This window comes from Lemur catta, chromosome 6, assembly GCF_020740605.2.
Source record: "Lemur catta isolate mLemCat1 chromosome 6, mLemCat1.pri, whole genome shotgun sequence".
NCBI lineage: Eukaryota > Metazoa > Chordata > Mammalia > Primates > Lemuridae > Lemur > Lemur catta.
In genome coordinates, this window is record NC_059133.1 from 30,552,416 (window position 1) to 30,565,906 (window position 13,491).

The window sequence follows — 13,491 nt, forward strand, 5'->3', positions numbered from 1 at the left end:
CCTGTCACTAATTTATCTGGAGGTTTTGTGATTCATACATACTGTTCTGTGTGTGATGGAGCATTAAATTGGTTTCCTCTGGGAGCAGGTCACATTCAGGGGTCGTCAAACCCATGCTGTTGGACGATGCATGCTTGATGCATAAAATTTCTTGCTACTGATTTTTTTTTCTATTAGAAGCCTGGTAACTTGAACATATGTTAGATGATCCCTTGGAACATTTGAGCAATAAAGGGATTGACAAAAACTTGACTATCTCAATATGTAAATGTTTGTAACAAAAAATTAATCAACCCTTCTCCTCTTAGCACAGTCATTTATTCTGATAATTAAGTAGTTATAGATATGTTTCCACTTAATAGCCTAGATTTTGATGAATGTGCTTTCATGACCCCTTTATTTATTCCAACAAAAGGATATGTTCTTATGCTCATTAATTTATATGAATTTATATGAAAAATGCAGTGCTTTGAAACAAGTCTCCCTGAAAACAAAGCTTTAGAAAATAAAGATTTTTTCCCATTTACAATATGGTTTTATACCATGGAAATTTCACTTTATTACTCTACATACTTTGAAAGACTATGGCAAGCCTTGTAAAATCAGATAGATCGTGTTTTAAATTTGAAAGAACATATAAGAAAAAGATGGTTATTTTTGTGTGTTTAGATTATGCTGAGAGACTTTGGATTTTTATTTTTTGGATGTGGGATACTTAAGCAAATACAAAAAGACTTTTTTCCTTTTATTATTTCCAAAATGGGGTGTGTAAAACTAAAACCTAATATCTTTCCTTGGGTTTTAAGTGTGCTTCATTTTGTGCAAAATTAAGCCAATAAATGGCAAAGTGGCAGTTAAGTGAAAGCAATCAGTGAAATCTTTCTGAAGTATTTTTAGCATGCCATGACAGCAGTCTTTACTGTGGGTAAATTAGCAACATAAACTCATATGTTTTCTCTATTTTTTTTAATTTAAAATTGTTCATTATATTCTATATTGCAATGCAAAACAAATGTGATCATTTCACAAAGTAACAAAAGAGAGACTCTTCCAAGTGGATAAAATGATGACTTTATGCTGCATTTTCATGATATAATTCTTTTAATTCTATCCCAGTTGTGAAAAGTGGAACATTCAACTTAAACCAGAATTTTCTTATTGATGAATTAAAGCATAATTAGGGCATTACTGTGGGGAACCTATTAGATCTTTCATGCATAATTCACCACATTTAAATGTGATATTTTTTTATATCTCCCACTTGTTAAATTAAACTGTGACCTTAAAACCTTGTAAGGTCTCCTCAGAAACAGGAGTGTGAATCAATATTTTTAATAGTATTAGGATTTCAAAATGTTCTGGTAAGCATTTCTCTGAAAGAAAAAAAAAGATAAAGAAAGAAAACTAGTTCATGAAACTAGGGAAAAAAATACCATTATACCATCTACAAAGTATACATAATTAGGCATACTTCTACCTCATTCTCTCCATCATAAAATTTTTTTCTTTACACAGAAAGAAAAGTGTCTAAACTTTGAATTTTCCATATCTTTATAAATACCTATTGTATACATCACTAGGTTACATTTTCTTTATCACTTTCTTATTCTTTCTTTTTTGTTAGGGAAACCATTTAGAAAACACAGACTAAATTTGTATTATTTTTAGAGCAATTCAAACAAAGAACCATGTTGTTAGAGACATTTAATAGATTGAACAAACATTTTGCAAATCAGATTAGAATAGTATTTTAAACAGTTTCTATCTTTCATGAATTTTCATCTATTTTGTATACATATGACTAGCTCCCCATTTCTCAAACTCTGCTTAAACATCCTGTAGACCTCTTTGGAACGGTCTTCTCTAACATAGCCATCTTCACTTGAAAACATCTTTGACTTCATGGTACTTGCTGCAAGAATTAAGCATTTAAAAAGTATATAATCATTTATTGTTTATTTTTGTATCTCTTTCACAAAATTTAGTACCATATCCAGTGCCTACCACAGTTTTTCAAATATAAAAAATAGTCAATAAAATTTGTTGACTGAATGAAATCAGACAATGGAGATCAGATAATTTCCTCAATAAGAATATCAGAAATATAATCTATATATTAAATACATACAACCAAAAATTATTTAATCACTGGTTTATTTATCAAAATATTTACCTATCCACTTTATATTTAAACAGAAAATTCAGCAAATTTCATACCTCAGTAGTTTCTTTGATATACAACTAAAGCTACCAAAGCTTTTTAGATACTAAGTGCTATATGTAGAGGAGAAAAAGTAGTATCAGTAGTATCAGACGAGATCGGGTGCATTCAGGGTGGTATGGCCATAGACATGTGTAAAGTAAAAACATATCCTTACTCATCACAAGGTTCAAGGCTGACGTTCCTGTAACAAAGATCAACTGACAATAGAAAAGGTATAAGACTGATTGATAAAAGTATCATAAATTTACTTAAGTTTTAGGTGACATGAGTACCGTCAGAATTGAAAACCCAAACAAATGGGGAAAACTGTATTTTATGCTTGAGTTTGATGAAGAGTAGACAGTCATATAAAAGTATAATTGAAAAAAAAGTGTATGATCTAATGACATTAATCTTAGGAGTAACTTAGCAAGGCCTGTTTGTTTAGATTTTTGGCCTCCATGTTCAACACTTCTTCTCGCCAGATAGTTGAGGGTCCTCAAAAGAGAGAGTCCAGCAGGTTAGAGAGACTATTCCACCTCTATGGTTTTCTCAACTTCCTTCAGCTTAAAATACTTAGGATGCCAAGATTCCATATTTTGGGGTAGCATTCCCTGCATTCTATCCCGTAAAATATATAACTAGTATTATCTAGTAGGCATTAATAAATTTACTGTGGATATCTTTTTGAATAGTTTAAAGAAAAACAAAAATATCCATGATTATTAAAAAACATGTGTCCACAAAGGGAAGTAAAACTCAGTGGAAATCAACTAAGGGGGAGGGAGGTGGAGAGAATGGGTGAAAATTACCTAACAGGTACAATTAACACTATCTGGGTGATAGGCACACTTCTAGTGCTGACTCTAGCATTGCAAAAGCAATCCATGTAACCAAAATATTTATACCCCCATAATATTTTGAAATTTTAGAAGATAAAAAAGGAATAGGGGCAGAATATTGTCTCTGGCCCTGAAGGTCAGTCAAATTCAGATTTAATTGAGTTACGGTGTATGAGGAATTCTCCAAGGCATTGGAAAGCATCCATCAACATTTTTGTTTTGTGACTTAGCATTTAATTCATCTTGGAGAAGGTCCTGTGTGCACTTGAGACAAATGTTTATTCTGTTGCTGTGGATGGAATGTTCTTTTTTCTAAGGAGAAGGTTAAATCATGATATACATATGATATTTAAATGAGAGACTTTAATATCTGAGTAAATATTTAAAACCCTTGGACAGAAATTTACAGCTAATAAGCACATTAGTGGTCAATGTGCCATTTTACACATGAAAAAATAAAGTGGAAAGCTGTAAAACTTGTCTCACAACACAAATATTGTTAAAATCTAGACTATCAGGGTCCTTTGTTAAACATACTGCTGCTACTTATGAATAAGGCATTTATGTATGTATCTAAAACTTAAAGAAATAAATAGAGGTATCAAAAATGTAATGATGATGGAAAAATGGAAATAATCCATGGCATAATATCCTTAACCAAGTGCCTCCATCCATTATTTTCTCAGGTATAAAAATTATCACTGCATCTCATGGGAAAAGAAATATTTCTTTGTGTTTTCATAGGGAAAAAAGGCTATTGTTCCAATTTGAGTGCTACTGGAAATAAAATATTTTCAACAATAAATGAGTGCTTGTTTACTTGTATGATGGAAAGATGAGAATAGTTTGAGTAAATACCATTCATACTAAAACTAATATCAAAATATTCTTTTGAGAAAATAGACCTCCTACTTGTATGGTTACATAGGGAGAAGTAATCACAATTGTTTGCCCATGTCTCTGTTCTTTTCTTACATGCATACTCCCAATGTGGCTATAATTATCGAGTAACTTACAGTGTGACTCTCACATCATTTAATAATTTAAAAAGCACATGTCAAAATCTCTATTTTATTAATTGTTTTAATGGGACCAGTGAAGGGTTAATTAATCATGCATACATAGACAATGAGATGCCAGTGACAATTTCTTGGCAGAAAACAATTAGGTTTAGATGCCATTTTTAGCAGTGCACTGGGAAGGTGGCAATTAAGGTACAGCTAAGCCCTTTAGAAATATGAGCTCTTAGCCATTTTTGTTTTTAGCAGTAAGTAACAGAAGCAAAGCACTTAGCACCTAGGTGTAAATATGCTATAATTTTTCTGAAAAACAAGACATTTTAAAAAATTCTATTCACTGCTAATTCCTTTTGTTGACTATTTTTTCCATGATGATAAATTTAAGGCACTGAGAGATTCTCACTGCAATAAAAGGTCATGCCAGTTTATTAAAAAGCTGTATCAAGATTCTAGCCTTAGTATCTTAACAGAAAGTCAAGAATCAGGTCCACAGAAGGTAAAACAGAATTTTCTTTGACATTTGTTTGTCATGGTTCCTTTAGGAGTTGCATTATTTCAAGTTTCTTGCATCTAGAGTGCATATGTTACAAATATTATACTCTTATTGAATAAACCTAAAATCTAGGTAATGGCATACTCTCTGGAAGGTAAGGTAGTAAATTTATCCATTTAACTCTTGCTTGCACTTCTATTGTCAGTATGTAGTGTTCTTATTCAATAAAGACATTTTTAACTCAATAAAGTAAGGAATAGTTGACTTATCCCTTCAAGAAAGTATCTTGACAATTTTTACTCCTTCTGTCCTTTCATTCTGAGCTTTAAATGTACTGAATGGACTGAGGCTTCCTGCATTGTCATACTCTCGCCCTTCTAGAATTTCACATGCATTGATATTTAAGATTATATTTAGTTGGAGCAGTGTCTGTCTATTCTCCGTTATTCTTTTATTTCTTAGTTCCTGGGAATTTTTTTTTTTTATGACTCAGGCTAGATGTTATATTTTCTGAGAGACTTCCTCTTAGCTACTGAGCCATAGTCAAACTTTCTCTTACTTGTACCCATATAGAAACTTGAGATATATTTTTCCAATATAAAAAAAAATAGATTGTAGCAATGCCACTTTATACGTCTATTTTCCCTAAAAGATTGTATGCTCGATAAAGAGTATATATTACACTTCGTGCATAGTAGATGTTTATAGCCTTCTTTTAAGAAAATTTTGGCTTTAATTGTTAATTGCTTTCATTTCTGATTGTTCATATTCTGTTCGAAATTATCTGTATGAAGTAGGAAATGGTACAATATTTGCACACTTTCAGAAATGTAAAAGCTCAAGTGGTTTTCTTTATTTTACTAATTATTTATACATTTGTTCTACAAATATAGTAAAATGTTCCTTTTGTTATATAAAATATGACCCATGTGTATTTAGGAACTAAAAGAGTTATTTGCTCTTTAGTAATTTCATCTACCTTTTGTGTATTAAAAATTTTATCATTTTATTACAAAGTGTAATGGATCTAAGGGCTTATGACTATATCTCTTTGTGATTATTTTTCTTTCTTTAGCTTTACTGAGATATAAATGACAAATAAAATTTATATATATATGCACAAGGTGTACACATGATATTTTGATATACATATACATTGTAAAATGATTGCCACAATGAAACTAATTAACATATACCACATCACCTCACAAAGTGTGTGTATGTGTGTGGTGAGGATGCTTAAGATCCAGTCTCTTGGAAAATTTTAAGTATACAGTACATTATAATTAACCATAGTCACCAAGCTGTGCATTAGAACTCATGTGTGTTTTCTTTGCTGAAGGAACAGCATAAGGAACAAAACTAATATTTATTGACTACTTACTATTAATGTAAAAACATACTTTATGTCATGTAATCCCTCAATAACATGTAAAAGAAAATACCGTCCTCCGTTGCTTTAAATAAGCAAACTCAGAGTAGTAATATGATCTGCTCAAAGTCACACAATCAATTAGCAGAGTCAAAATGGTCATCCTAACTTCAAATCCCATGCAATATTCATGATACCATTTTGACTTGAAGAATGTAATAGCAATAGAATAAAATGACTATGTAGAGAGCCCTTCATCAACAACTATTTTTGTTGCATTTAATGATGTATCTCCTTTAGATCCTTTTACTTTACCCACTTTACAGATAAATAAATTAAGCTATAGGGATCTTTGGATTTCCTGAGGTACATAACAAAGCAGTCAAATCAGGATTGAACTGTAATTATTGTAATTGCAAAGATAGAAATGAAACACCTTTTCAATGTTCTGTTGTATGCTTTTTTGTAAATTTGGGTAAGGTTTTTTTTTTTGCACCCTACATCATAAAACTATACTAAATTCTAAATAAATAGTTGTTTGATATGTCACTGAAATATGTAATGATTAATGAGAACTTCATCTGGGAAGATGTGGAAAAGGATCAATAAATGGCTACACTGAGGGAAAAACAACCTTGTATAATCCTCAGTATTAATAGTTACTATGAATGAAATTATATTGGGATAATTCAGTCTAAAATATCAGCAAAATAACTGGGTTTGAATGTCTACCTATGGCAAATAAACACACATAGAATTGATCTGGTAGGTTCAAACTGTTGTTCATCCTTGTGTGAAGCATAAGTGAAAAAGGCAACGTTTATATTAAAATAATTGACTGCTTCTAAACATCTATAAATCAAAAAAATTGACATTTATTTTGTAACAGGTATTAGAATAGCTGAAATAATTTTTTAAATGGTCATCTAAAACTGAACATGTCATTTTAATACTGCAGAGCTGAATAATAATCATTAAGACATAGTTCTTTGGGGAAAAACAAACAATTTTCATTAGATTTCCAAGACTGCTGCATAAGTGGCTCTAATAAGCCACATCTCTTGAGAATGATACAAACCAAGTAAACATCCAGACATAAATCTGGGGCTGAGAGCAGATGTATCTAGAAAAAAAACATTGATTATTTTCCTAATTAGCTTTGTACAGGCAGGAAAAAAAAAAAACAAAAAAAACCTTTTCTTTCTTTACAGATTAGTTACCAAAGTATTTATATGCTTACTACTTTACCTCCTAATATACTACTTTACCTCCTAATATACAGTTAAAATATTCTAAATAGTACAATTACTGTTATTCATATATTTTCCCTTTAAAATTCATACTTAATAATGTGACATATTTGAAATATGCACCAATTACTCCTGGGCTCAAATCACATGTTTAGCAATAAAATATACTGCTAAAAGCAATTAAAAACAAAACAGAAATAAAGAAATATATCAAATCAAACAAAATAAAATTAAAAAGATGCAAAATAAATTTTAATCAATAAGTAACTGAAATGTACAAAAATAAGTAAATGTAAGAGTATGGGAACTCTGTATCAGAGAACATTTCTTGATTAAAACAAAAACATTTGTCAATAAGTATTTGCTTTCTATGTGGATGTATTACACGGTGCCATCTACCACTCTTTTGCCAACCAGGAGAATCTGCATAAATTTGTAAAAAAGATAACTAAAATAAACGGGCAATATTTAACTATAGAAGAAGAAACTGTAATTTGTTTTAACTGTGGAGATTTAACTTGCTAGTTAAGAAAAGATCAATGAGTTAACAGCAATACACTTAATTTACATTCTATATATAATTAAAAGGAAATAAATTCTGCTTCCAGCAATAAATCATAAAAATAAAAAAGAATAAAACTAATTGAGTCCAATTTATTTCCAGTTTCCTTTGGTTAGTAAAGACTTATATAAGCAATTTAACATCGTCTGTATTAAAGTATAATATTTTGACTTCTACTGATTTCAGCATTTTATACACCTGAATGATTCCTGGGAACAAAACTATGCTGCCCCATTTAGGCTACTAGGGGAGATTTAGTAGCTTTAGGTAGTCCTCAATTTTAAATATCAAATTAGTGTGATAAAAATTGTCGGAAGTATGAGCAATTTTATTAGAATAGTTTTCAGTCAAAAAACATAAAGAATGAAACTATAATGTTACTTTTAAATAATTTTAATTCGAAAAATACAAAAAAATACATTATGTATTTAGTGTGTGTGTATAGATATATGTAAACATATTTAGTATTATAGTTATGTTGTTTTTGTTGCTGTAAAACACAACACTTATGAGGTAAGGACAATATTATGCTTTTCTTAAATTAACTATGTTATCATTGTTTCATATAATTAGGTTTTATCTTTGCCTAGTGCATATTAAAAACTGTCTTAATTATTTTATGATCCTAAATAACTATTGGTTCTTTTCATAGTACCATTCCTTTAATATTATTTTAGAAAATAAAGATGAATTATGAAAATTTTACCAAATTAACCATTGATTAACAAAAAGTAAGTATAATATTAAAATATAGGAGACTATGATAATTTACCCCAAATACATGTAACTCTAGAGAGAGATGCAAGTGATATTATCTCATGGGCCATTGACGACAAATATGATAATAAGAGATATTTCCTTTTTTATATTATGTAAGTCTTAAGCCTCCATACATGGGCAAGGGCAACTAAAAGATGGCAAGAGACAGTGACTGTATTTGAGAATAGCTCAAAGAACTTGCCAGGAGCTAATTCAATGTGATAATTTTAATTTTAAGAATTTGCTGCTTGAGAATAGCAGATAAATCTGAATTTGTAAACCTCATCTCAGGATATGTGGGCATGCAATTCTATGATATCTATGTTTCAAAATAGAAGCATTGCTAAAATGCAATTCTAAATATTTTGTTGATATTTAGCAAATTAAATAGGTATGGATATTTAAAGAAAACCAGTATAGGAGCCTTCTGAAATGCTATATTAGCTTCCAATAATTATTGACACAATTTTTAAAAAGTCTATTAGTACTTATATCACTTACTACAAAGTAGAAAAAGCAAAAGTTGACAAAGTAAAAGGAGAGAACCAAGAAAGCCTTTGTTAATAAGCCTTTTTGTTTCTTTTCTGCTTATTTTCTCTTACATGTTTACTGAAAACACTTTCTAAGTATTTAAATATGTACACATAATTACAGATTTTTAACACATGGTTGATTTATTATTTTTCTAATATGTGCATAGAAAAATTTACAAAATTACTAAACATATATAGTATAAATATCATAAATATGAATCTGTCAGAAATAGATCTAGATTTTATTGCCCAAGAACCTTGATATAAAAATAATGTAAGACCTATTATTTAGGATTATGGAATAAATTGTTTTCCACAATCGTCTTTGGTTGATTTTGATCATAGTTGTCTAGTAGCATTCCTACTTCTCAAGCCTGCTGTATTAGGTATACAGTGAATAATGAGCCTCAACAATATCCAAGTCATAATCCCTGGAACCTGTGAGTGTTACTTTATATGGCAAAAGGGACCATATGTGTGGGATTATGTTAAGAATCTTGAAATGAGAGATTTCCCTGGATTCTTTGAGGGGGCCTTAAATTTAATCATACGTGTCTTTATACACAAGGGATAGATGGGGGGTTGACAAAAGAAAATGGCAACATGAAGACCCAAGCAAGATGCTACACTGCTGACTTGGAAGCGCCCAAAAGCCAAGAAATACAAGGAATGTAACCCTAGCAGCTGGAAAAGACAAGGAAACAAATTTTCCCCTGGAATTCCAGTTCTTTCCTAGAACCTCAATCCTCCTCTACAATTTCAATTCTCCTGTAGAACCTCAATTCTTCCCTAGAACAACCAGAGGAAACATAACCTTCTGGACACATTGATTTCAACTCTTTGAAACTCATTTTGGACCTCTTGCCTCCAAAACCATAAGATAATAAATTTGTGTTGTTATAATCAACTCAGTTTGTAATAGTTTGTTACAGCAGCAATAGGAAACTAATAAACATTCTGTACACTGGTTTCTACCCAATATAAAGCTGTCACAAGGCTTTTTCCTGTTTCCAAAGTCAGTTTGTTTAGATATCTGCATGGCTAACTTCCTTTAAAATCTTTGCTTAAGTGACAGTGCACCCTGACCACTTCATTAAAATTAAATTTGCAGATCCCTCCACTATTTTGATTCCCTTAGCCTTTTCTATTTTTTCATAGTATATAACATTTCCCATTATATTTTATAATTTATTTACTTATATTTGTTTTTTACTTCTCTTCTCTATTAGAACATAAACCGTATGAAAGCAGGATTTTTGGCTATTTTGCTATACTGATATCCCAAGCTCTTAGAATTGTGTTTGACATAAGTATATGTTTGCTTAATCAATTAATTAAGAATCTGAGGTAAAAACAGCAACTTTAGTTGTATTAATACTAGGGGATTGCATGATTAATCTGAATAAGAAAAAGACTGAATACTGTATATTTTCACGTGTGGTTTTTTTATCCTTAACCCATGGAACAAAAAGAATGGAGGCACTGAGCATGAGAGGAATGAAAGGAATTTAAGTGAGGAAGAGAGATGGAAGATCTCTACAAGGAGAACTACAAAACACTAATAAAAGAAATCATAGAAAATATAAACAAATGGAAAATATTCCATGTTCATGGACTAGAAAAATCAACATTCTTAAAATGTCCATACTGCCCAAAGTGATTTACAGATTCAGTGCAATTCCCATCAAAATACCAAAGTCATTTTTCACAGATCTCTAGAAACTAATCCTAAACTTCACATGAAACCAAAAAGATCCCAAATAACAAAACCAACTTTAACCAAAAAGAACAAATCTGGAGCCATCACATTACCTGACTTTGAATTCTCCTATAAGGCTACAGTAACCAAAGCAGCATAGTACTGGTATAAAGGCAGAGACATAGACCAATGGAACAGAATAGAGAACCCAAAAGTAAAACCATGTAACTATGGCCAATTGATTTTCCACAAAGCAAACAAAAATATACACCTGGGAAGGGCGTCCTATTTAATAAATGGGGCTGAGAAAATTGAAACAGAAAAATGAAACAGGATTCCTATCTCTCTCCACATACAAAACTTTACTCAATGTGAATTAAAGACTTAAATGTAAGACCTGAAACTATAAGAATTCTTGAGGAAAAGGTAGAAAAAATTTTTCTAGACATTGGCCCAAGCAAAGAATTTATGACTGAAACCTCAATGGCAAATATAGTAACAATAAAAATAAATAAATGGGAATTAATTAATTAAAAAGTTTCTGCTCAGCAAGGGAAATAACAGAGTAAATAGATAAACTACAAAATGGGAGAAAATATTTGCAAACTATACATTCAACAATGGACTACTATCTAGAACCTATAAAAACCTCAAACAAATAAGAAAGAAAAAAAAATAACCCCATTAAAAAGTGGGCAAAAGACAGGAACAGAGTTTTTTTCAAAAGAAGTTAGACAAATGGCCAATAAACACAGAAAGGTGTTCAATGTCACTAATCAGGGAATTAAAACCAAAATGAGATACTACCTTACCCCTGTCAGAATGGCTGTTTTTAAAAAAACCGAAAAATAGTAGATGTTGGCATGGATGTGGTGAAAAGGGAGCACTATACACTGTTGCTGGGACTGTGTATAACTTCTAAGGGCAACAGTATGGGGATTCCTGAAAGACCTAAAAGTAGACCTGCCATTTGATCCACCAATCCCACTACTGAGTGTCTACCCAAAGGAAAAGAAGTCATTATATCAAAAAGACATCTGCACCTGAACATTTATCACAGCACAATTCACAATTGCAAAGATACAGAATCAACCTAGGTGCCCATCATCTTATGAGTGCATAAAGAAAATGTGAGAGATATATATATACACACACACACATATACATATACACTGTGGAGTACTATTCAGCCATAAAAAGGAATGAACTAATGTATTTTGCAGCAACTTGGGTGGAACTGGAGAACATTATCCTAAGTGAAGTATATCAGGAATGGAAAAACAAATACCACATGTTCTCAGTCATAAGTGGAAGCTAAACGATGGGTATATATGGTCATACAGTGGTGTAAAGGACATTGGAAACTAAGAAGGGGGGGAAGGTGGTGGATAAAAACTTACCTATCGGGTACAATGTATGCCATTCTGGTGATGGGCACACTGAAAGCCCTAACTTCAGCCTCACACAATTCAGCCATGTAACAAAAATATTTGTATCTCCTTAATATTTTGAAATTTAAAAAAAAATAAAAAAAATAAAAAGCTCATAGTTTAACAACAACAAAAAACACTCTGTGTCAGACTATTGTTAAGTAGGGATCAAATCTGCAGGTGGTGGGTGTAGGCTAGGAGGATGGTTCCTAGGGTTGGAGAAGCTGGGGACCCATCACAGGAAGGGACAGCAGAAAAACGCAGAACACCTGATAATCATTTGTTAATATCCCACACCTCCTGTAAGCCCTCCCCCAGACCAGGCCAATAAAAAAACACCCCATGAGAGTCTTGAACGTCTTTCTCCACTCGTGGAGACTGACCCATTCCTCTCTCCAGAACGTATTTTCACTTTGGGTAGCTTCCTTTTTTTTAATTTTCACTTTGTATAGTTTATTTCTTTTCTGTAATAAACTGTGTGGGATTGCTTTGTATGCAAATTTAATTCTCATTCAAAGCAATTAAAATCCATCATCACTCGGTACCAGTACTCATTCTTGACCCTGGAAACCAAGGACGAGGGAACATCATGATAGACCTAACACTAGTTCTTAAAAATGATCTTATTTAATAAAGTCATTCTTTAAGATACTGCCTTCCTTTCTTACTATCACTGTCTATATTTATCTGTATTGAAATTGAGTTTTCAGAAAAAAATACATGAAAATTTTGCCAAACCTCTCCAATTTTGAAGTTTTGGTTAGTAATGAAAGGGCAGAGGTAATCTCCCTATAATTTCATTATTTTCTCTAAATATTTGACTTAATTTTTATAGAGAACTTAAATATTATATGTATTGTATTTAGGATTGCTTTGAGAAATTTAAAGATTCCACATTTTTTTTTTTTGCCAACAGTAGTATAGCACTAAATAGCATTGTATAGTTAACATAAAGGACAATATTCATGAGAATATTTCTGTGGAATTTATTAAGTCTTTCTAAATTTATATTACATATCAAACCTCATGTGTTGCTGAGTTTTGTAATAGCGTTTTAAGCTCTGATGCAAATCCAATAAAAATGAACAATGCTTGTGATGAGTTTATAATCTTCTTAATAATTACTTGAATAATGAATAAAATATGGAATCAAATTCCCCCAATTTCCTAGCAATAAACTTGACAATGTACACAGGAACTAAAGCAAGCATTACTATAAATTTAAATTGATATTTTGACAATCTAAATCTGAAGTGCCTTATCTCATGCTGGTACAATTTTGCAATCTAAAAAGTGTATGTTCTGTCACTCATATATGAACACATTTTG